This window comes from Saccopteryx leptura, chromosome 11 (genome assembly GCF_036850995.1).
Source record: "Saccopteryx leptura isolate mSacLep1 chromosome 11, mSacLep1_pri_phased_curated, whole genome shotgun sequence".
NCBI classification, from domain to species: Eukaryota; Metazoa; Chordata; class Mammalia; order Chiroptera; family Emballonuridae; genus Saccopteryx; species Saccopteryx leptura.
The window spans coordinates 57,959,186-57,984,423 of NC_089513.1; positions in this window are offsets into that span (position 1 = coordinate 57,959,186).

The following is a 25,238-nucleotide window of genomic DNA, read 5'->3' on the forward strand; positions in this document are numbered from 1 at the left end:
AATTTTAAAGAAAATAAAATCACGACTCATATAATTTTAAAATGAACATACGTCAAAGATTTTACGTAACTCATTAATTAATGAGGGACTCATTAGTTGGTATAACTGGTTTAAGAGACACATGTAGAGTAAGGAAAAGAATGATGAAATGAATTTACAACTGGGTGCAAAGCTGGCAAAACTCTCCAATATCCACAAAACAATAATCAATATCACACCACTGGATGCAATTTGCATTACTCTCCATTTTCTACAAATTAACCTTCATTTCTACAGAGTTGTGAAACAGTCTAGCCAGAAATTTTTAATTGATATGCTGCAGCACATTGGTGTGTCACAAGAATTTTTAAAACATGTAATAGCTGACTATTTAGTCAGTGGCCCTGAACTCTTTTCCCTTAGATTGTCAAATAAAAAAATGACAACAGCCAGCACAACAATAGCTATCTGGTGTGAATGAATTATTATTTCATTCTACCTATTCTTTTTGGTCAGATTGGCAAAAAGTATAATATGTTTTATGGTGTGCTGCAGCATTTTAGTGATTAGTTTATGTGTCCCATGAGATAAAGAAAAGGTTGAAAAATCATTGGTTTAGTCAAAGAGAAACACCCCATGAGGAAGGAGTGTTCAGGATTTCACTGAGAAGATATCCAGTAATCTCTTCTGACCACTTAAATATCTTCCATAGTTTTTCCCTACATGAGTTCACATAGGAAAAGTTTTCCCTAGTTCTGAGTAATGGTAAACACTCAGTACATGTTATTTATTATCACTGCTGTTATTTTTGCCCAAGTCCTGGATTGATGAACCACCATGTGGTTGAAATGAAAAACACTTTGACCAAGGTCTTGACCACCATTTCTTTCCCTTCCTTTTGGACATATTCATACATCAGACTACCATCTTTCATCCCTCATAGAGCAATGCTATTAAATGTTCAAAAATCTATTTCCTAATGTGCATGTAAAAATTCTCCTTTTTTTCTGATCCCTTCTGTAGGGCCAGGGGCCGTCGCCACCATCGTGGCCAATTCACATGCAGGTTGTCATTGAATTCGGGCAGACTGTAAAGAAACGGCGGAGCCGGAGGATGGTGGGCCATCTGTTTATTGGTGTCTCACCAAGACAGGCAAGCCACAAGAGAAGACCTTCCCATGGTGGGCAAGGGATCAGGGAGGCGAGAAAAAAGAAATCTTCCTGCACCTCTTGGTGGTGGGGGCAGAATCTCCCTTCCAGTAGACATTAGCAAGACCATGGCCCCTCCCAATGCTGCAGCACACCATAAAACATATTATACTTTTTGCCAATCTGACCAAAAAGAATAGGTAGAATGAAATATTAATTCATTCAACCTCACAGATCACTGTATCTGGCGTTGCCCAGCCTCCAATGCAAACCAGAAGCGAACAAACATATACATCCTATTTACAAACTTATTTGACCAACACCTTCCAATTCTCTCTCAGTTGTCTATGGTAGGAAAATTTCTCTCTGACTCAAATTTGGAGTTCGGTGTAAGAAAAATTCTAATGGTGTTCCTCTGTAAAGAAAACACAGGCTGTAAGTTTTAACTGAAGTTACAAATGATAGTTTACATTTAGTCATCCCAGAAAACAGAAGCCAAATGCTCATTGTTTCAAGTTGCTGAAAATACTCAAGCAGAGACACAGGAGGAAGAAACTACCGTTGACCCTGATGGAAATCTCTCACTGCTAAAAGCAGTAAAACGTCTGTGTATGAAATGAAAGCACTGGCTTATGTGTGCGTCTAGGTGCAGCTGCCCAGCTGGGCGTCCTGAGGCAGTACTGACAGTTGTCTTCCCCTTTGACTCAGCTTTTCATTATCTCAGAACAATAAAATCGAGGCTTTTTTTTTTTTTTTGTATTTTTCTGAAGCTGGAAACGGGGAGAGACAGTCAGACTCCCGCATGCGCTCGACCGGGATCCACCCGGCACGCCCACCAGGCGTGCTCTGCCCACCAGGGGGCAATGCTCTGCCCCTCCGGGGCGTCGCTCTGCCTTGACCAGAGCCACTCTAGCGCCTGGGGAAGAGGCCAAGGAGCCATCCCCAGCGCCTGGGCCATCTTTGCTCCAATGGAGCCTCGGCTGCGGGAGGGGAAGAGAGAGTCAGAGAGGAAGGAGGGGGGGTGAAGAAGCAAATGGGCGCTTCTCCTATGTGCCCTGGCCGGGAATCGAACCCGGGTCCCCCGCACGCCAGGCCGACGCTCTACCGCTGAGCCAACTGGCCAGGGCCGAGGCTTCTTTTTTTTAAGGATTTCTCTAACTACCTTGTGTGCTTATGTTAGTTCTATCCCATTCCTGACAATCATGCCTGCTTTTCGCCTGAAATATGGCTCCTCTCCCTCAAGCCTCCGTCAAGGGATTTAGGGCCCATCTCGTTGTTTACAGCGGCAGAGCCAGGATCCCTTCCCTGCTGACCTCATCTGTCCATTGGGAAGATTTTAAAAACGATCTGCAGGAATAACATATAATTATATCTTACAACGTTTCAAATGCAAGATAATTAAACTCTTAACTTAATAGCCAACTTTTGGTTTAGGACTTATGTATAATTTGAAAATATTTTATTAATGCTTTGTATGTTGAAAATTTTCACACCCCATTTTCAATCAGAAGTTTGCCCATATAGAAGTTCCTGGGTCCGGACTAAAACATACTCAGTATTGCGACATACGTGTCAAGTCAGAATCTGTTTCTGGAAGAGCCTATGTTAGCATCCTTTCAGTGAGTATGTGTGTGTTTGGTGGGGGGCTTTATTTTATTTCACCCCCCCCCCCTCACTACACTCAATTGCATATGAAAAAAATCACAGGATTAATTTCTGGGTGTGGATGAGGGCCAACTCGAAGGCCACTCCACCTATAAATCAGAGAATTGGAGGGCTTTATTAGATTTACCCCAACCTCTCCCGGAGGGATGATGTGTTCACACAGATGGAGCAGACAGTGAATGCCAAAAATACTTCGAGAAGTGCTTTGGGACTTTGCCATCTTCTGAAGAATGCTAGACGTATGGTGTTCTTTAGCGAACAGTGTTTATTTATTGTCCCAAGGCAGCGAAATCTCTCTTTCAATACCTCTAATGGCCTCCGCTCCCTCTGTCCCTTGGGCTCTTCGTGTCACCCCGGCGGCAGGCTGCAAGGCGGAGACCGCGGTATCTGGGTCGCATAACTGTTCCTGGTGCCAACACACGTTTTCTTTCACATTGCTATTAACTCCGCAGTAAAGAAGGGAGATTGGCTGGTGAACGTGTCCTGGCTCTTCAAGTTTTTACTCAGGTTTCCTAGTCCCTGAAATATGACCTCCTTAAACTGAGTGTTTTAACAGTTATAGTCAGATGGCAGCTTTATCCTGACCTGTCAGCTGGACAATCACGTTTGGGGTGTGTGTGTTTACACAGTGCTATAATTGATACGGGGTAGCTCAGAAAAGTCCTGGAGGAGACCTCTGCATGGATGTGCAATGAGCCAGGCTCTCTGCCTGCCACGCTCGATGCCCAGGCCTGCGGCTCCCATCCCCGCCCCCCCCCCCCCCCAGCCTGAGACCTAAGGTTCAATTTACCTGCATTAGGAAGCTGACAGCTATGCTGATGCGAGCTGCTGCCTTTGCCTTGTCTGAAACAGCCACAGCTGTCATAGGGACATTGGAAGAAGGATGTCCATGATAAATGAGTTGGGGACCTCTCCTAGCAAGGCTTGGTGAGTTCTGGAAGGAGGCAGAGTTGTTCTGAAGGTTATGGCGGCAGTTTTTACCCCGCAGACCATGGGCCAGGGAGGAACCGGAGTGGGCCTTGTAAGGCCTCACATTCTTTTTATTTAAGTAGTGTGTGTACGCACATTTTTGGAGTAGCTATTTATAAGCCCGCTTATGTCTCAGTCACTGTGCTTATTAAAGACAAATATTTTACCTCTTAGCAAAGATGAAAATAGTTTTCACAGATTTCTTGGCAGGCAACCACCCCTTTCATCTGCAGATGTCAATGTAATAAAGTATTGATCGAGGGAACAGAGTTTGTTTCAATGTCACATTCCCGAAAAGCATAAAACCAGGTTGACCGAGGTGAAGGGCTCTTTCTCTCCACCTTAGGATATTTTGAATGTTATAGGTGTTTTGTTGAGTGAAGTCGAAATAGAAATGGTGGTAGAATAAAAGAGAGGGGCTCTCCAAGGAGCGAGGAAACTTTAGTGAACAGGGAACCATCTTTCTTGGGGATTGCTTGATTACTCTTAATCAGGCATTACTCTGTCTGACAAAACTCTCTGACTTCAAGGCCTTGTACCGATGTTAGTTCCATAGGAAAATCTCATAATCAGAACTCTCCTGGTGCTGTAGACACCTTAGACCAGTGGTCCCCAACCGTTTTTGGGCCACGGACCGGTTTAATGTCAGAAAATATTTTCACGGACCGGCCTTTAGGGTGGGACGGATAAATGTATCACGTGACCGAGACAAGCGTCAAGAGTGAGGCTTAGACGGATGTAACAGAGGAAATCTGGTCATTTTTAAAAAATAAAACATCATTCAGACTTAAATATCAATAAAACGGAAATAATGTAAGTTATTTATTCTTTCTCTGCGGACTGGTACCAAATGGCCCACGGACCGGTACCGGTCCGCGGCCCGGGGGTTGGGGACCACTGCCTTAGACCACGGGGATGTCTGGCCTGGTCTGAAGGCAGCACGCAGGGATGAAAGCAGGGCTCTCCCGGGAGGCGAGGACAGGACAGGCTCAGAAGGGCAAGCCCAGCGGTGGCTGCGTTAGGACAGTGCCTTAGCCAGCTGGGACTTAATAGAAAGGGCAACACAAGAGGGGGCTATGTGAAGGAGCAAGGTAATAACCACTCTTCCTTCTTGACCAGGTGTCAGCCACTGTGCTAGCAATGTGTTCTCTTTTCTCACCGAGTCCCTGCCTTGACCTGTGCGGTAGACCTTCTTTCCGTCTCTAGCGACCTGTTTCCCAGGGTGGATGTCACAGTTCCTCTCCTGCCCGCTTTGTGCCCTGTCCTGCTCCAAATTTGAGAGTCCTTTGTCAGATAGAAGTATGAAAAATAGCTTCTCCTCCTCTATGGCTTGACTCCCTCCTTGTTGAAACATGGTTATATTATTGTTTGTCGCTAGGTAAACCATTGTGAAATCCTTCACATCTAGGAACGCTTTGTGTCTGAAAGTGTGGAATCCCAAGACAGCTACACCAGCTTTTCTGTACATGTCTGCAGTCTCTCTCTTTGCCGCCCTTTCTTTCTTTACTCTTACATTGAAGTTGTGCTCTTATAAGCATCTGTTTTATTTCCCCATTCCAGTCTGATCATTTTTGTCTTTTAATTAAGTATATACATTTACTAATACATTGGGTTAAAGCTTACTCTTGTACTATTTATTTTCTCGTCTCCACCTGTGTTCCTTTTTCTTTCTCTTATTGCCCTTTTTAGGTTAGTTTGTTAGTTATATATATATTATTCTACCGTTCTTTTATCAGTTATCATAGAAATGATAACAACTTTCCTTGACTCATGAAAGTCTAATATAAATGAATTCCTGGGCCACTTTCTGACTGAAGGGAGCTTAGAACACTTCCACTCTTTTTGTTGTGCGGGTCTCAGCTTATTGATAAGGATGCTATTGCTGGGAATGTCTGGACACTCACCTGGCCTGCGCTACCTGCAGCAGCCCTGCAGGCACTTTCCCAGCCAGAGCCAATGTTGTGACCTCTGTGGTTTTATGATGGCAAGATGCACTGCAGCAATAACTATCGGGGAACTTGGAAAAATCAAGGTTTATTACTCACCAGTCAGCAGTCTGGGGCCACGTCTGAAGCAGAGAGAGGGAGAAAGCACCTCACTGAGGTTCTGCCTTTTTTTAGGGTCCAAAAAAAGTGGGTGCTTAGGGTTTCTTGGGCTTACTCTTTACTGGCAAATTTAAAACTAAGGGTAAGAATTAGGTAGTGGGAAGTGACAATTAGGGTGACTCAAACGGTCAGTTATCTAAGTAACTGTAAAGCCAGTAGCCAGGGCCAGGGCCACTATCACAGCTGCCTGGCCCATGCAGGTTCTCATTGGATTCGGACAGTCGGTAAAGAAACAATGGAGCCAAAAGTTGGTGGGCCGTCATATTTAATCCTAACTTGCACCCGGCGGGCAAGTACAAACACACACTGGGCTCCAAAACCCACTCACATTCAGTGCTCACAAAGCTACTGACTTATCCGAGTTTCCTAGAATCAAAGGTTTTTAGCTCACCAGATTTATTCACCTCTGTTCCCCATCTCCTTCCTTTTCCCTGCACAAACTCTGCACTAACTGGCTTCTCACTCAACACTCCGCCATCTTGGCTGCTTCTCCTGGCCTCGTCCACGTGGCCTCTCTCCCCTCTCCTCTCTGCTCTCTCCTCTAATGATAATCTCAGGAACCAAGAGCAAGCTCCCGTCTGTCCCCATTTTATAGTTTAGAAATCAAAACCTTTAATCCAATATACAAAATAGGGAAGTTTCTAATACAAAGTCACTTATCTGAGGCATGATGGGATTGTACCACCCCACATCAAAAAGGGTGGGAAAGTCTTAGTCCTAAAACCAAGCCCCAGGCTACAAGGATTCTGCCTGCCCACAGCCCGCCCCCAACACACATTAATATCACCTGGGTGATGGCCTCCATGTGGGCAGCGCTATTTTTAACAAAGTGAGCATAATATATTTTATCTGCCCAACAGTAACCCAGGGGTTTCTGAAAGGAAAATTCAAGGGTAGGGGCAGCCTGGTCCTTCTCTAGTTGGTTTGGTGGTAGCTGTTATTTATACCTGGGAATATGTTTATTTAGATGATGTTTTTGAAATGGACACCTAGGCAATCAAAAGCACAATGTTGAGCACTTATTTATTTATTTTTTTAAATGTTTGTTTTATTGATTCTAGAGCAGCGGTTCTCAACCTGTGGGTCGCGACCCTGGCAGGGGTCGAACGACCAAAACACAGGGGTCGCCTAAAGCCATCGGAAAATACATATTTATTATACAATACATTTTTAAATAAAATATGTATTTCCGATGGCTTTAGGCGACCCCTGTGTTTGGTCATTCAAGAGAAAGAGAAAGAGCAGGAGAGAGACAGGCACATCTGTTCCTGTACGTGCCCTGTCCTGGGATCGAACCGGCAACCTCTGTACTTTGGGATGACACTAACCAACCGAGCTATCTGGCCAGGGCTTGAGCACTTAATACTAACTACATCATTTACTCACCTTCCTCCGTTTGTGCTATTGTTGTGCATGTTTAATTTTATATATATTTAAAAACCTTGGGTCAGAGGCATTGTATTATATAAGTAGTATTCATTTGTTTACCCACGTACTCATGGCTCTTTGTGCCTTACTTACTGCCTCTCTGGTTCCCACCTGGGACTACTTCTTTTCTCCTGAAGGATGTACTTCTGCTTCTGAGACGTTGCTGGGCGGGCATCTTGATCCAGTCGGGGATGGAGATGACTCAGCAGCCAGGTGGGCTTCTGTCCTTGTAAAGGCTGTTTGCCTATTGCTCCCTGTGGGAAACCTCTTAGGATCCGATGGAGACCCAGGAAGCTTCCAGAGCCTCCTCTTTTCACTGAAGTTGAACTTTGTTTCATACCCCTAGCACCACGAGTTTGCAAAAGGCTCTGCTCAGCTTCCTAGCCACTGCCCTTGCTTTTGGAATTGGCATCTGCCCAAGAGGAAAAATGACCCCCAAGTTCAGGGCTCCTCTCTGGGGGCTCCCCTATTCTGGATATGTGAAGTCTCATTGTCCTGGTGGCTCTCAGTGTTCTTCACGTGGGTTCTTATGTAGATGCGATTTGCTCAAGACAGAGCTGGCTGGGGGCTGAGACCTCGGAGTCTCCCTCCTAAGCTCTGCCCCAAGGCCATGATTCTTACATCATTTCTGAGGCTGTCCTTGAGGGGTTGCGGGAGGAGGAAGCTGGACGTGGAGGCAACAGAGACTAAACTGGAAGGGAAGAGGCCTCTTGGTAGCTCTGTTGGTTGTGAGCTGATCTCCTCCTGGAGTCAGAACCCCGGGATGAGAGATGCTTCTCTGCGAAGTGGCTGCCTGGCCAGCAGGTGCCAGAGGCCTTAGCGCTTGGCTCAGGCTTTCAGTGTCGGTCAAACTAAAAGCCAGTCGTAGAACAATGTGACATTCTCACATCAGCTTTCTATTAATGAATGTATTGGGCCAAGAGGATATCTGTGGAACAGACCATGGATATACATGCACCTTTTGCTATATATATCAACCTCCCAGAAGGGAAATGAAATGTAACAAACATCAAGCTAGGATTTTTACTTGGGATCCCAAATTGCCCAGGCCAGCTGGATTGCATTCTGTTGGTGCTCATTTTTCTCAGGCTGAGGGTCTGGGGCCTTCTTGGGGGACAGATACTCAGGCTCCTGCTGTGCACATCACCTGCTGCCATCCCGGGCCACACGCATGTACCCTGAGCTGTGTCCTCGACTTGGATTATTTGCCAGATGGACTTCTCTTGGAGGTAAGTGAAACGAGGCCACTTCACCTCTGAGCGATGCCATCTTTCATCTCACTTTCTCTCCACCCTATGGGTTTGCTTTGATTTTCAGAGTCACTTCTGATCCCTGGTACAAGTTTCTTTGCTTGCCCAATGCACCTGCACAGAACCTCCTCTTGGAGTCAGCTTGAGTCCTTATCCATGTGTTTCCCTCGTTGCTGCACTGAGAGAGGCAGGGTGGCCAAGTGCTGACCTGCTCATTCTGGCGTCCTGGACACCAGCTTCTACTCCAGCTCTGCCATTGAGTGGTTGTGTGAACACAAGCAACTTATCTACCTCCGTAGGTCTCAGTTTCTCTATCTGTTAAATGGGGATATGATAGGAATTTAGGGTTATTGGAAAATCTAATGAAATAAAAAATACTACTGCAGTGTCTGGCACAGACAGAGTAAATAGTAGCTGCTGTGGCTGGTGTGTTGTGAGCTTTATCATGAGCTTGTTACTGTAGATTTAAACTTAGATACTATTGTAACTATGGAAATAAAATTGTCCTCCTTCGTTTTGTAAGAGCATGTAAAGGTGTTTTAGACTGGTTCCTCTCATTTTCTCAGTGGTGGAGTGTCGGCCTGGCGTGTGGAGGTCCCGGGTTCGATTCCCAGCCAGGGCACACAGGGGAAGCGCCCATCTGCTTTTACACCCCTCCCCCCTCCTTCCTCTCTGTCTCTCTCTTCTCCTCCCGCAGCCGAGGCTCCATTGGAGCAAAGATGGCCCGGGCGCTGGGGATGGCTCCTTGGCCTCTGCCCCGGGCGCTGGAGTGGCTCTGGTCTCAGCAGAGCGATGCCCCGGAGGGGCAGAGCATCGCCCCCTGGTGGGTGGAATGTCGCCCCCTGGAGGGCGTGCTGGGTGGATCCGGGTCGGGCGCATGCGGGAGTCTGTCTGACTGTCTCTCCCCGTTTCCAGCTTCGGAGGAATGCAGAAAAAAAATTTTTTTTTTGAAAACATTAACCTGGGTTGCCTTCATCATCAAAGAGCTAGTTCGAAGTTCCTCTTCTTGGAGACTGGTGCTTCCAGCAGACAGGATCCCAGCTCCCCTTGAATGCAATAGCACTTATGTTCCATCCCATCACAGGAAGCTGACAGTTTACGCCTATAGCTTGCTGCACGAAGATATCATCAACTCCGAGCAGGCAGGTGGGGACCAGAGACATACGGTCTTATGTTACCCAACAGGTTTCCCTGTAGTGTGGTGGCACTACAGGACTGGTTTAAAGCAGGGGTTATGTAGTAAAACGGACCTGCAGTCAAATTACCTATTAATTATCTCTTATGACTAGAGATAATGGTCCCTACTTCTCAAGGAATTTGTGAGGATTAACAACAGTTTACAGTGCTGGGCACATAGTAAGTGCTTAATAAATAATAGCTATAGTTAGTAGGTTAGTGACTGATTAATTAATATCATTAACAAATTAATAGGGACACTTGAGATTTTGGAAATCCCCACTGAGGATTTTTAGCCTAAAGGTCAACTTCCCTTTCAGCAGGCCACTAAGTGAGCATGTGCTGAGTTCAATGTAGTTCAAGAGGAATTTCATAACCTTGGTCTTGCTCTGCAATCCCCCCGCCCCACAGGCATTAAGCAGGTACAAATGAATTAGCAAGGCATACTTATGGAAAACAGGCCAGCGAGAGGGCCTCTCATGTTTAATGCATCGCAGACCCTGTGAATTGTAAAAAATAAATTAAGACGCATGGTGTTATTGTGTTTTGAAGACCTAAAAGAGTCCTTTCTCTTTTAATCATAAGCTAAGAAAATTGGTTTGAAAACCATGCAATGCTTTAAACACGATGGCATCTTCTTATAGTCTTTCTGATGACTGGCATCCATCTTGAGAATATCACAGGCATTTTCTTTTGTTTTTCGGAAATAATGGCCACCTAAAGGCGAAATCGTGACAGCAGTAAATAGCTTCAATTGTCAAATGCATCTTAGATCATAGTTCCGCTCAGAAATGAAACATTCTAGCGGTACCTCCAGAGGGGATCGATAGTGGACTAGGGACTGAAGTTGCAGCCCAGAGTCAGGAGGGAATTTCTTTGGTCAACTACTTCTGACGTTTTTCCAGAGCGGTCCCTCTGGCAGCCTCAGGCACAGGTGTCACAGCGCAGCCAGGCACTCCTGCTGCAGGGGACCAGTGCTTCTGACCGCTTGGCGGTGCCGACGCATTCCCAGACTTGGAACACGGAGGTGAGGAGAGGGTCTGCTTCCAAACAACAATCAAAGTGACTACACCGCGCTACTTCTCAACTGGCCATTTTAACTTTGACTAATCTTATGCCTTCCTCTACCGCCTGCCAATGTTTCTCCCCACCTCCATCCAGATATCAGTGCCACAAAACTGACTAAACCAATCTGAGTTTTAGCCTCTTTTAGACATAACCTGTGAGAAACACTTGCTATCGAATGAATGAGTAAACTTCCTCTGTTCTGACCTCAGGTCTAAAGGCCTCCTTTCTTCCACTTTAGGCTTTGTCGCCAGGTTCACTCTTGTCCGAATTACAGAGCCAACCAGAGCAACACTACAGCTGAGGGACTAGTGGAGGATAGTTAGAACACTGCAGGTCCAGCTCATTTCCTGGACACAGGAAAAGGAAGAAATGCGAGGGGAACTTTCTATATTCCCTCTGGTCAGCAGGGTCCTTTGAGTGCCTGATTCTCTTCTGCATTCCTCTTCCAGACCAACTTCATATCCTCTGTGTGCATCGTGAGTGAATTCCCTTTCTCCTGCATTCCACCCAGCTCCACCCCCATCTAGTCCAATTAAACCAAAACCACATGTTAATCAGCACTGGGAACCAGCCACTGAGGCCACTTGGTTTCTGCCTTTGATGGCTCAATTAACTGCTATAGAAGTTTGTTATTACAAACTTAACACATGCCAATTTAAAAAACAAAACAAAACACCGAAAGCTAGAGCAAAGCACAAAATATGGAAATAAAAAATACCTTTAATCATCTCAGCTATTGTGACTTGATAATTTTACTCTATCTATCTATCTATCTATCTATCATCTATCTATCTATCATCTATCTATCTATATTAGGTATATAGTACACCTACTGACAAATTTGGGTTCTGATGTTTTCATTACATGTTAATTTCACATTGCCATGCATTGTTTCCTTATGTTATTTGTGAGAGTTGTATCTGGACTAGGAGTCAGAATGCAGTCTTTATCTTCTGGTCTAGGCTCCCCATCTGCAGGTAGGCGGACAGCAGCTTATACAAAAGTAAATTGTTACCTGTCAGTAATTAATATTACTTTACCTCTATTAGTCTCCTGAGACTGAGTTCACGATAACTGCCCAGTGAAAAGTTCTGGAATAATTATGTTTTCGGACAGGCGTGTTTCCCGTCCACATGGCCACACAAAAGAGACACACCATCTCTCTGGCTTGTTGAAAAAAAAAATCACTCTGGGCACCGAAGACAAAGGGTTAACCAGAACAAAGTGTCAGAGGGCTTTGAAAAACACAGCCCCTTAGCAGAGGGTCCTGAGAGCCTCTTCCTGAACCAGCAGGCAGTGAGTGGGAGCCTTATCTGTGAGAGCAATCATCGGGAAAGTCGTATTTTTCTGCAGTACAAAGGCGCTGCTTTCTTCTAGTCGGCTCCGACTGCAGCTCTTGAGATAGAAGAAAACTGTTGGCCACAGTTCTAAAAACTACAGATAAAGGCTTTGATTTGTTAATTAAATTTTTACTATCTGCATTTGATATCTCAGCCAAATTGTATCCGCTGCAGGAACAACAAGAAAGTCCCTCACTTCAAAGGGGCGCCCACTCCATGACCTGTAATTATGGAATTTACTGCAGGGTGAAGCACTGTCTGGGGTGCACCTGCCGCCCTAGCGCCCCCCATTCTGCCCCCCAGTAAGAGCGGCTTGTCTAGGCCACTTGCAAACGGGCCTTGCTCCGCGCAAGTACACAGGAGCCCGGCCAGCACACCTGCCCAGCGGGGCGGCGCAGGTGTGAGTGCCTGTCCTGCCCATCATCCCACGGGCCCGCTCACGCCGGGCGGGCGAGCCGGCCTCCTAGAAGTCTCCATGAAAAATGACTCCTTTAATGAAAAAGTTGAAAGGCCAGAGCCGTGCTGGTTGAGGTCACCTGCTGGCTGCTGGCTCCAGGCAGGGTCTCACCCTTTCCTGTGAGCTTGACCAGACTCTCCCGCTGCTTGGCGGGGGCCACGTCGCACTCTGGCCCTTTTGTTCCCTCTGGGGCGCCGACACTATTAAAAGATATTTATAGGTTCCTATGTAGGGCTGCTTCCTGAGAGGAAGGCATTCACGGGTCACTGCTGGACATTTTTACATGAATGTAATCGAAATCTGTAAGCTGTCTATGGGCCTCCATTCGGCATAAGTTTTTCCTTGGCCATAAACCGCAGAACCAAGTTCTGAGATACCCAAGCAATTCTGCAGAACATTGTAGTGAACCAATTCTGATGCGGGCTTTGTTTTTTTACTAGATTTTCTTTAAGTTTTCCTTAATCTTTATTTTTAAATTAAATTTTGGTGCTATCGTTTTAAATACAAAAATGTCTCCCTCCAAACATTTAGGAAAGATGCAAAATTATAAACAAAGTGGTCAAAAGTACAAAATTCAATTTAAAAAAGCAATTTGGGAACTATATAATTTTCATAGAATAGATTAAAATGGTTTTTGTTTGTTTGTTTGTTTGTTTTTTACAAATGGCCTGGTCATTTTGACTCAGGGTGGACCCAGTCATGACTGTTGAGCTAGTCTGTGTAAAGGGGGAATTCATCCCTAGAAGAGGAAGTGAGGAGAGAGGGGGATAGAAACACCTTCTAGTAACCATATTCTTCATTAAAGGGCACAATCTAAAATGAGACAAATAGTTGTTGAGCTGTTAAAAATGTAGGCTCACTGATTATCAGAAGAGATTGGCCCTCTCATCTTTCTGTCACTAACTGATACTACTCACTGACAACCCATATATATGTTGCCTGGACTCTCTTTGAAGGACATATCTGCTTTCCTCTGCTCTTGCCAGTAGTTGTGAAAAGTGGCCTCTGAATATCACTGTGAGATATTTCACCAGGGAGGGCCTTAATAGTGTTCATGGGTTCTAATGTAGACCCTGTCACTAGAAGGAAGAACCGTCTTAGAAACCATGAACTCTTTGGTATAATCTTCCCTGGAAACCTAAGAGAGAAGACACAGCACCAGGCCAGGGAACCATAGAATTTACCATGAGGAGGAGAAATCAATGGTAGATGGCAGTTGTATCACTGGGAAGTGGGTATGTATATATGTGTGTGTGACTGTGACATCATGATACTCAGTGTCTTAGAGACCAAAGCTAAACCATCTATTTCAGAACATTATAATGGGTACTACTACTTTAGGATTCATTAATATGTACACATTCCAGGTTCCTGAGTAAATTCTATTTTTTATCTCAGTAAATTCTGACAATAACTTTATAAGGCAGATATTATTGTTGCCAATGAACAAACCAAGGTTTAGAAAGGTCAGCTTCTAAGAATGCCATCTGGTGTCAGCTTTGATTCCAGGCCAGTGTCTGTACTTTCCTCTTCTGTGTTACATTGTTCCCTAAGATGAAGAGAATAGCCTTCATGGGATATAAAGATATCTCTTGGCCTGACCAGGAGGTAGTGCAGAGGATGGAGCATTGGACTGGGATGTGGAGGACCCAGGCTAGAGACCTCAAGGTCGCTGGCTTGAGCGCAGGCTCATCTGGTTTGAGCAAGGCTCACCAGCTTGGGCCCAGGATCACTGGTTTGAGAAAGGGGTCACTTGGTCTGCTGTGGCCCCCTGGTCAAGGCACATATGAGAGGGCAATCAATGAATAACTGAGGTGCCACAACAAAAAATTGATGCTTCTCATCTTTCTCCCTTCCTGTCTGTCTGTCCCTATCTGTCCCTCTGTCTGACTCTGTCTGTCACAATAATAATAATAATAATAATAATAAAGGTATCTCTTGGATGTAATAAAATGTCAGAAGGTTCAGTTTCTCTTTGTTGAATACTTTCTAGAATGATGTGGAATAGATGAGTAGCCAAGATCATAATTATTTAAATATTAGAGAACACATACCATTGTTTTCCAATGAATTAACCTCATAATCCCAGGAATTTCTGCCCTTTCCCCGATGATGATAATACTGTTTATAATTTGACTGTTACCTATAAGTAATTTATTTTTCCAAGTTCAAGAGATAGCACGTCACTTCAGATTTTAAATTAAAAAGTCAGAAGTGAAGGATGAATTATAGAAATAAAGAGAGCAGAATAAAACAACCCCAAAATTAAAAGCTCAATAGGAAGGTAAACATGTCTTTATCAATATGTGAATGAAGTTGAAAGACCAAGAGACATGAAGATTATCCTACCGTCGTGGTGGTGAACCTTTTTATAAAAACTGCCCACTTTTGCAGTGCTGGTCAAACTGGTCCCTCCCGCTCACTAGTGGGCATTCCAGCTTTCATGGTGGGTCAATCGAGGCACTGTTTGATTGTTCCTCTATCGCCCACCATGAAAGCTGAAATGCCCACTAGTGGGCGAGAGGGACCAGGTTGACCAGCACTGGAAAAGTGGGTGGTTTTTATAAAAAGGTTCGCCATCACAGTCCTACAGTATCTAAAGTCTATGTCCAAAACATCTTCTTATAATTGTTGGAATGAAGTGAAGAGTGCTTTCAAAACAAAATGCGGTAAAAAACACATCTGATATGTTCATGTAATGACCTTTTTGTGTGGCTCTGAATCCAGAGGTGGGTTAAATAACCATGCCTATTGTAAGTTTAACGCAAATGTCATATTGATTTTGTCCAAAGCCCACCAATAATTTCTTATACACCACTCTCCAAGAGGCGGCACACAGGTAAGGTCGAGGATGTGGAAACTCCCAAGGTGAAGCTATGTCTCTATACCCCTGAAAAGAGACACATTCACCAGAGGATTTTTACAATTTAACTTGAGGATGGGGGCTCCAGGATGTCTCTGAGTCACCTGGTCATCTTATGCCATGTCAGAACACAAGCACATGACAAGATATGTCTTAAGTGTTGTCATTCATATTTCTTAAAACATCATGAAAACCTTGGGGCTATTTGATATGACTTTCGTTTCTAAGCCGTCAAGTCATTTAGAGTTAACAACTGGAAAGTAGGATTAAAATTAGTATCCTCCATAAATCTCAGAAAACAGTGCTAACATTTATATGAAGTCTCTTTAGTTATAAGCTATGTGAAGGGCCAGGATGACTAATTAAGATGGATGTTGATGGCCCAGGATCCATGTTGATGGGCCCGATAACTGTTTTCTGCTCTTTATGACTCGTCAGGTTTTTCACTAAGTGATTTAGATGTTCTGATAAAACACAGCAGTGGACCACGTCCAGACACTGTTCTCCCTAGCTAAAGGAAAGCTGGAGGTTTTTAATTGCAGAGTTGGTACCAGTGAAGAACGTTGTCCTGACTCATTCCTCATTCTAGGGAGCAGGTTAATGATAATCATACACGTACGTTTTGACAGATCACATCAGTTTCGCATAGATGGACTATAGATGGTGGAAGAATGGGGCAACTCCTCATCTTCAGCTTTCACTCTGTGTTTAATCAGCTGCTTTGATAGACGATCCCTGGAAATGCTGTCTTAACAGACCAATGTAAGTGAGAGGAAAATGCAAACTTGGCTTCCTCCGTAACTAGGAGAACGGATCGCTGGTGGAAGCACACGTGGCAAGAAGCCAGGGCAGGACTGACTGGAGGAGGGATAAGGCAGCTCTCCTCTGGGCTTCAAAGCAGAGAGATGAAAACATTAAACATTAAGGCAAAGGAGTTGAGCTAAACAAGCACTGCCTTTGAGGATCAGAAGTGACCCAGCAGGTGGCTTGCAATGACCCAGCCCAACATCCTGGAGAGGCCATGTCTCACCAGCACCTTCTGTGGCCGCATGTCCGGGTTGGAATCCCTGCCCTGTCACTCCTGTGTCAGAAGACCTTGGGCAAGGTCATCGGCGCTTAGAGTGAGTTATCTCCTTTACTGATAAAAATGGAGCTAGTGATAGTATCCACTTCGTAGTGGTTGCTATGAGGGTTAAATTAATTAATACATGTATGTCCTTAGAAGAGTCTCTGCAGCATAGTTATCGCCTCACATGTTCATTATTACTACTAGGTAGGATGGGATCCTTTTCTCATGAACTTTAAATATGTCTTCGGCATGCCCCTGTGTCAGCCTGGGAATTGATCGAGTAAAAGCAGTCTTCAACAGCAGTCAGCCAAACTCACCACCATTGTCCTTCCAGATTTGGAGGGAATGACACATGAATTGAAGAACTGTTCATCATCCCCTGCTTCCAGGAGACAGGAGCACTGCACATCAGGCCAATATGAGACATCGAGTGCCTCCCCCAGTAGGTCTAGGTGTGGACCCCGAGAGACCATCATAACACAGCCTGTGGCTCTCTCTGGAGCCAGTGAGGAGAAGCGCTTGAGTCCACATCTTAGCTCTGCCACTTACTAGCTGTTTAACCTGAGGCAAGTCACTCAACCAAACAGGACTCCAGTTTTCCCATCAGTAAAGTAGGAATGATAAAGAGTGCATCCCTCCTAGGGCTGTTAGGAAGATTAGTGCATGTAAAACAGTTAGTGCCTGCCATGCTGTAAGAACCATATGAATGTTAGCTGTTTCTACAGTTATTTTTCTTAACTGCTAATAGGGATCCACATTCTTGGGGTTCCAGTTTCTGAATGCCAGGTGAGTTAGTATTTACTTATCACTAGCCAATACATATTTAAGAATACTTACTCTGCCAGACACTGTAAGACGCAGAAGGACAGGGGTAAATAGCACTCAGACTTTTGAATGAAACAAGAGAGGGGGAAAGAGGTAGAGCTGGCTTCCCGGAGGGTGCCTGGAGCTTGTGCTTACACAACAAGCATGTGCTCACTAGCAGGTGGGGCTGAAGAAAAAGGAGTGAAAATGGTGGGGGTTACCCAGTGCATTATAGTTTGAGTTATAATTGTTTGTTATGGCCAAACCATGAATTAGGTGTTGAAGATGATGATGACGATAGAGAAAGAAAAGAGCCAGCTCAGGAGGGATCTTTGTGCCATGTGGAGATGGACTTTGTACGGAGGCAATAGGAAGTCACTGGGGACATTAAGAGGAGACATACCTGTTCAGGGTTCTGATTTGGGGTCAGTATGGAGAATGGAGAAGGAGGTGAAGCTGAAAACAGAGAGCAATGAGTGTAGGCGAGAAGGCAGTTTGACCTGACCAAGGAAGATGCAGTAGAGTAACGGGGCAAATTAAAGAGATATTTATGCAATAGAGGTGATACGTGTTAACAAATAAGCTAAATAAGAGAGGAGAGAATCAAGAATAAGTCTCAGGTTTGTAACGTTGTAGGTATTAGTGAGTTTTTAAATTTTTGTTTTATTTTAGTTTTTGGTGACATTGGGAATAATTCAGAGGCAGAGAACCTTTAAAATGTTGAGGATGATTTCAGTAGGCAGTGACATTGGACTATCTTAGACAGATAGCCCAAAGACAGACAGTTACGTTTCATTCCCCGAGTTCTTAGTTCTTAGGGAGTCATTTTCCTACCCCCTCAAAATATGCATGGCCATGAGACTACTTTAGGCTAACAAAAAATCATTTTATATCTGATGCTGATATCTTTACCATTCCCTTCTGCCATGGGAATGATGGGGGACAACAAAACGTGGCGTGGTCCTAAGATTGGATCACTGAGCCAATACACGGAGGACAGCTGCCGGGGAGAGTTACCCAAACCCGCAGAGGACTTTGCACAAGCGAGACATAGCTTCTGTTGTGTTGAGCCACTGAGAGGAGGAGAGCAGGGGCACTACTGGGGACTCCGAGCTGGCCCTGAATTGTTCGGTTATTTTTCCTCTCTATGTAGAATCAATGGATCTAAGTATCAATGAAATTTCATAAGAGTTTATCTTGTAAAGTGACAGTGTATTAAAAATCTCCTGAAACTGAAGTCTTTATCCCTGGGAATAGTAGCCGGATGCTAAAAAAAATTTGGAAAATAGAAGGTTCTCAATAAATGTGTTTTTCCTTTCTCTTTCTTTTCCCAGACTTCATAACTGATGCCTCTCTGATCTGACCTATGAAGGCTGCCCTTCTTCCCTTTTGCTAAGACATATACAGGTGATGTTTTATAGCACCATTATTCATTTGTATGTACCCATATATTTACTACTTACTATCTCTGACCTATCTGCGAACATTTCTCGCTGCCAGAAGAAAGCCTCTTGGAATTACATTCAGCGTGGTTCGGCCTGCCACTTGCATACTTTGGCTTTTGTTGCTTGAAAGTGTCATTATTTAACTGTTACTCTTTTTTTTTTTTTTTTTGTATTTTTCTGAAGCTGGAAACAGGGAGAGACAGTCAGACAGACTCCCGCATGCGCCCGACCGGGATCCACCCAGCACGCCCACCAGGGGCGACGCTCTGCCCACCAGGGGGCGATGCTCTGCCCCTCTGGGGCGTCGCTCTGCCACGACCAGAGCCAATCTAGCACCTGGGGCAGAGGCCAAGGAGCCATCCCCAGCGCCTGGGCCATCTTTGCTCCAATGGAGCCTTGGCTGTGGGAGGGGAAGAGAGAGACAGAGAGGAAGGAGGGGGGGGTGGAGAAGCAAATGGGCGCTTCTCCTATGTGCCCTGTCCGGGAATCGAACCCGGGTCCCCCGCACGCCAGGCCAACGCTCTACCGCTGAGCCAACCGGCCAGGGCCTAACTGTTACTCTTGAAGATTATTTTCAACACATGCGGTGGGTAACCCAGTTGTCAGCTAATGTCCTCTGTCTTTTGTAGATGTCGTTCTATTTTTTTCTGCTTTCCATCGCTTTAATGTTGGAAATCAGTTGTAGTCAATTATTGTTCATGTGCATTATTATGTCTTTTTTCTCTCCTTGCTTTTAAGATTTTCTTTTAGACTTTTTGGTCTTCTGCAGATTTGCTGTGATATGGCCAGCTGTGTATTTCTTTATATTTATCTTCCTTGGGGTTTGTAGAAATTCTTGATTCTGTGGATAAATTATTAAATAAATCATCATTTTTTTCATTTTGCAAATATTTACTGAGCACATGCCCCAGAGCTTAGAGTTTGGTGGTCTGAAAAGACAGAAAAGGCGTTCTCAGTACAGAAGATTACTCTGACCTGGGGGTAAACACGGGTCTTCCGGAGCGTATTCTGCTGGGGCTGTTGTCTAAAACAAGTCCCAAAAGACAAGAGGGATCAGCAGGTAAAACACGATCAGAGGCTGGGGAGTGTTTCTGGATGCAGAGTGTCCATATGCAAGGCTCCATGGGAAGAAGTCATGAAGGGCTTGTGGACCTGCAGTGCCGAGCGAGAGTATGAGAACGGTGAGGGAGCGTAGTCAGAGGGAAGCTGTTGATCAGATGGCCTGCTCCAGCCGCACTGTCTCCTGTTAGCTTAAGACAGTCTTCTTCTTCTTCTTCCTCCTCCTCCTCCTCCTCCTCCTCCTCCTCCTCTTCTCCTCCTCCTCCTCCTCCTCCTCCTCCTCCCCCCCTCCTCCTCCTCCCCCTCCTCCTCCTCCTCCTTCTCTTCCTCTTCCTCTTCTTCTTCATTTGTATTTTTCTGAAGTGAGAAGCAGGAAGGCAGAGAGACAGACTCCTGCATGCACCTGATGAGGATCCTCCCGGCACGCCCACCAGGGGATGATGCTCTGCCCATCTGGGCCGTTGCTCCACTGCAACCAGAGCCATTCTAGCACCTGATGTGGAGGCCATGAAGCCATCCTCAGTGCCTGGGCCAACTTTGCTCCAATGGAGCCTTGACTGCAGGAGAGGAAGAGAGAGATAGAGAAAAAGGGGAGGGGGAAGAGTAGAGTAGCAGACGGGCGCTTCTCCTGTGTGCCTGGAATCAAACCCTGGACTTCCACACGCCGGGCCAATGTTCCACACTGGCCCAAACAGCCAGGGCAATAGATATCTACTTCTCATATGACATCTTTCCTAGGATGATTCAAACCACTTAAAACTCTTGTTTAAAGATTTGGCTTACATCTCCCTAATCAGCCTCCTTCAGAAACCCAGTCCTATTGATTCAGTTATACATACTAGAAAACTGGGTGTCCTTCTCTGCAGGGCCTGATGGCCCAGTGTGATTTCATTCTTCTCTACCTCTGCAGACTCATCTCATACCATTCTTTGTCTTGGCCTCTCCTCTCCAGCTATGTTGACTTTTTTTTCAGCATCTCAAATACATAATCCTTCCTATTGGGGAGGTTTTAGAAATTGTTTTCTCTCTCTACTGGAAAGCGTCCCCTGCCACCTCACCACTTTCTTGGGGAAGACTTTCAATCCCACCCACCCTGCCCATTACACATTCTCATCCCATATCATATTTTCTCTCACAGTGCCAATCACATCTTGTAATTAGATATTGATTGGTGTGGTTGTGTGCATGGTGCTGGCTCCCCACTAGTCTAGTTTCATGAGGGCAGAGACCATGTGTGCTGTGCTTCAATCAATTCACAGGACTCAGCACAGAGAACGTGCTTAATAAGCACTTTCTGAACAAATGTGACATAACTACAGTGTGTCCGTAAAGTCATGGTGCACTTTTGACCGCTTATAGGAAAGCAACAAAAGACGATAGAAATGTGAAATCTGCACCAAATAAAAGGAAAACCCTCCCAGTTTCTGTAGATGATGTGGCAGCATGTGCGCATGTGCAGATGATGACGTAACACTGTGTATACAGCGGAGCAGCCCACAGCCATGCCAGTCGAGATGTGGACAGTACAGAGGAAAGTTCAGTGTGTTCTGTGGCTCGCTAAATTCGAATTCGTGACCAAAGTGCAACGTGAATATTGGCACATTTATAATGAAGTGCCACCACATAGGAATAACATTACTGGGTGGGATAAGCAGTTGAAGGAAACCGGCAGTTTGGTGGAGAAACCCCGTTCTGGTAGGCCATCAGTCAGTGACGAGTCTGTAGAGGCTATACAGGATAGCTACCTGAGGAGCCCTGAAAAATCTGTGCTTGAGCCCACATCGAACTGCACTGAATAGGTATGAAACTGGGAGAGTTTTCCTTTTATCTGGTGCAGATTTCACATTTCTATCGTCTTTTGTTGCTTTCCTGTGACCGGTCAAAAGTGCACCATGACTTTACGGACACACTGTATATTAAGGAGTTTGGGTGTTATCTTTAGGACAATGAGGAGCTACCAATGTTGCAAAAGGGGGGATGATTTAATGAGTTTTTGCTTTAGAAACTTCACTTTCGACTACAGTATGGACAAAGGATTAGAGGGATCAAGACTGGAAGGGAGAAACCTGTTAGAGGACTGCTATCATCATGCAGGAGGGAGATGATGCTGGCCCCAACAGAGACTGCAGCAGTGGTGGTGGAGCGGTGTGAGAAGTGTTAGGAAGCCCGACTTGGGGAGATTTGGTGACTGAATGGAAGAGGTGGCAGGATGGTTGCTAGATCTCAGGCTTGAATTAATGGGCCAATTGCAGTTCCACTTATGAAACAGGGAGCGAAGGGAAGAAAGGGGGAGGTACTAGAAAAGGACGATGATTATGTAAAGGGAAGATGATTTGGATCTGACTGCCCAGGAGGGAGCTGGTCTCCGTCTCAGGTGAAAACTCAGCCTTGAAGATACAAGGTTTGGATTTGTCACAAAAGCCCTCATAAAATGCTTTATTTCTAGAATGGCTCAGCTCTGAATAACTGAGTAACTTGAAGGACTCACACACGTGTCACTTTATATAAATCCTGACACAATCTAAAAATACTTTTTAAAATTTTTTATTTTTATAGGGAAATAACAGCAAAGTCAGGTCAGAGACAAAGCTTTACATAGAACTTGAAGTGCTTTGAGACTAGGAGATCACTGGCCTTTGGCTGATTCTGGAGAAAGGCTGACAGCTGAGGTCAGAGAAATAGGGATGGGCCAGGTTGTCAAACACCATACCCATTCAAGGGGGTCCTCATTGCCTGACAACAGAGAGGTCTACCTGGGTCCTTTGTTTTGTAAATGGTTTTCAGCCCTCAAAAAGAAAGCAGATAAAAAGGTCAGTCATGGGGCAGAGTCAGCAGGGTAAACATTAACTGGATATTGACCTGGATTCCTTTCACATTTGATGAGAAATTTATTGAATGCTCATGCTGAGTCGTATCTATCCTGGAAGGTTTACCTTGACTTTGGAAGTTTATAAAAGAGAAATAGAGGTTTCCTAGATAGAAACTGTGTATACGCATGTAGATGGATTGATTTAGTCTCACAGACTAAAGTAGAGTGACCGAACAGCAGAAAACATTGTGAACCTCCCCCCCGGTCTGTTTCCATCAAGCAAAATCTAAGGGTACAGAGGAGTTTGATTTTGAAATGTCCAAACTCTCTTCCTGATTTGATTAATCTGGCCGGCGCTGCTACACACATCTATAGCAAGGGCCGATGTCTATGTCCACAAGGAAACCTCAAACCTCAACCAAAGCCCCATCACAGAAGGAATTCCCACTGCAGGACACGACATCAGTCTTGCTACTGTTAGTATGGGTGCTAGCCATGTTTCCGGGAAACCAACAGTTACTTTCATTTCACTAACACTTGGGTTTATCAGAAAGAGTCAGGCAAAAGAATTTCTCTGTGTGTTCCCGGAGTCTCCTGAGGCTTGGCAATCTTCAGGGCTTTGTTCTACTCAGTCCTTGGGGAGACTACTAACAGTCCCTCTGACTCTCCAAACTCACGACACAGCAAGAGACTACAAATTTTAAGTCTCTCTACTGAGCATGTGAAAAATTACTTTTTTTCTCAGAAACTGTCTAAAAAGACATGAACTAATTCTATGACAACATTGTTCTTCTTCTTTATAGTTTAGTTTCTTTAGTTCCCGATTCTTTACTTTTACCTCCAAATAAAGCTTACCTAACAGCAACCATCCTATTTAAGAAGGCTGGAGTATTCTCAGTTTCAAACTATTCGCACGCAGTGCCTACGTCTGGTGAAATAAAACCCCAGGAGTCCAGCTCACGTGCTGATATTTTTCAGATCATGGAACGGATGCCAATAAGCAAGTCTTCCCTCTCCTTGAGCCTTTTCCTGAAGATAATGGAGTCATGCAGGCTGTTAGGATTTCAATGCCCAATATCGAAATCTTGTGTTCAAAATCAAGCTCACTCTACTCCAGGTTGCATTATTGAGAAATTTGAAAATAAATTGGGACTTAGAATTTTTTTGGTATCATTTATATTTTTATCTGTTTATTTATTTATGAAAGAACCCTGGGTCATTAGATTTCAAAGGAAACAACTGAATTTGAGTTCTAACTTCTCACTGGTAAATGGGACTAGTGACTTAACCACTTGACTTCAGTTTATGTAAAATGTAAAATGAAAATAGAGCTGTGTGATTTTAAAAGCGCTTTCTAGGTCTTTCCCCCCCAGTTCTGTGCTTCTCAAACATTCCTGACTCATAGCACTCGATCACATCCCCGGGCTCTAGCTCTCATGTCGGCCCAGCCACGGGGTTGTGCTTTGCTTGGTCTCCACCCAGGTATACACCTTGGTGCCCTAGTCTCTCTTTACAACACTGGTGCCCTCTCCTGAGCCCCAGTTTCTGACTGAGGCCCATTTATCCCACAATATGTTCTTGTTACTCCTCCTTCTGCAACCTGCTTGTGCCCCCCACCCGACAAGAAAAGACCCTTCAGTTGAGCCAAGTGTGTCTTCTGCAGCCCTCCATCTCACCTGACACCTTTCTTCCCCCTTTCCTGCCACCTCTGGCCTCTCTCCAAGCCCCGAGCTGGTGCTGTCATTCTGCACAAACCCTTGTCTGAAAGAAGAAAGGCATTAAATGAGGAAATTCATATAGAAATGTTAAGGACAGTGCTATTTCCTTCTCGGGAGGCCCTCATATCGATTGTATATTTAATGTGTGCCGGGCTCACATTTATTCTTCTCCCAGCAATGTGGGGAGGTCAGTGTCACCCTCATCCCCATCCGCAGCTGGCACAAGGGAAGCCCCCTGCGCAGCCCCCACAGACTGCTGTGGGTATGAACTGGCCAGTGACTGACAGTGCTTTCAGAAGATGAACTGCACACACATGTTTACAGGAGCCAAGGACTGGAGCTAGTGGTGCGTTGGCCCTCCGAGCTGTGAAGGCCTGATTTATCACAAAGCAGAGGCAGCCTCCTAGGTCCTCTTTCTGCCAATACTGTTTAGCTCAATCCTGAGAGGCGAGGTTCCCTTCACTGCCTTGGGGACTGGTTGACTGCGATGTACCCTGGATGGGCCCCTGGACCCGGGCCCTGGTCCTCAGTTGGTGGATGTCCTTTTTGCTCTTGTGTCCCTCCATGGCAGGACCCTCACAGTACTTTTAGTGGGGCAGGAGGGGCGTGCCATTAGCTTTGCTAAGGTTCATAATGTTCACATCATCATCTGCCCTAGAAAACAAAAAGGAAAACCACTTAGATACCAAGCATATATTGGCTTCCAAAACTGAGACTTAAAAATTTTATTACAGAATCTAAAAAGGTACAGATTCAAAATGGCAGCCTGCCAAACCAAGTGCGTTTGCTGGACTGTTGATGGCTGATGTTGAGGCAAGCAAGAGTGGATTCTGTGGCATCAGCTTTGAGCTGTCTTTTTCCTTGTATTCTAGGTCTGAGCACAGAG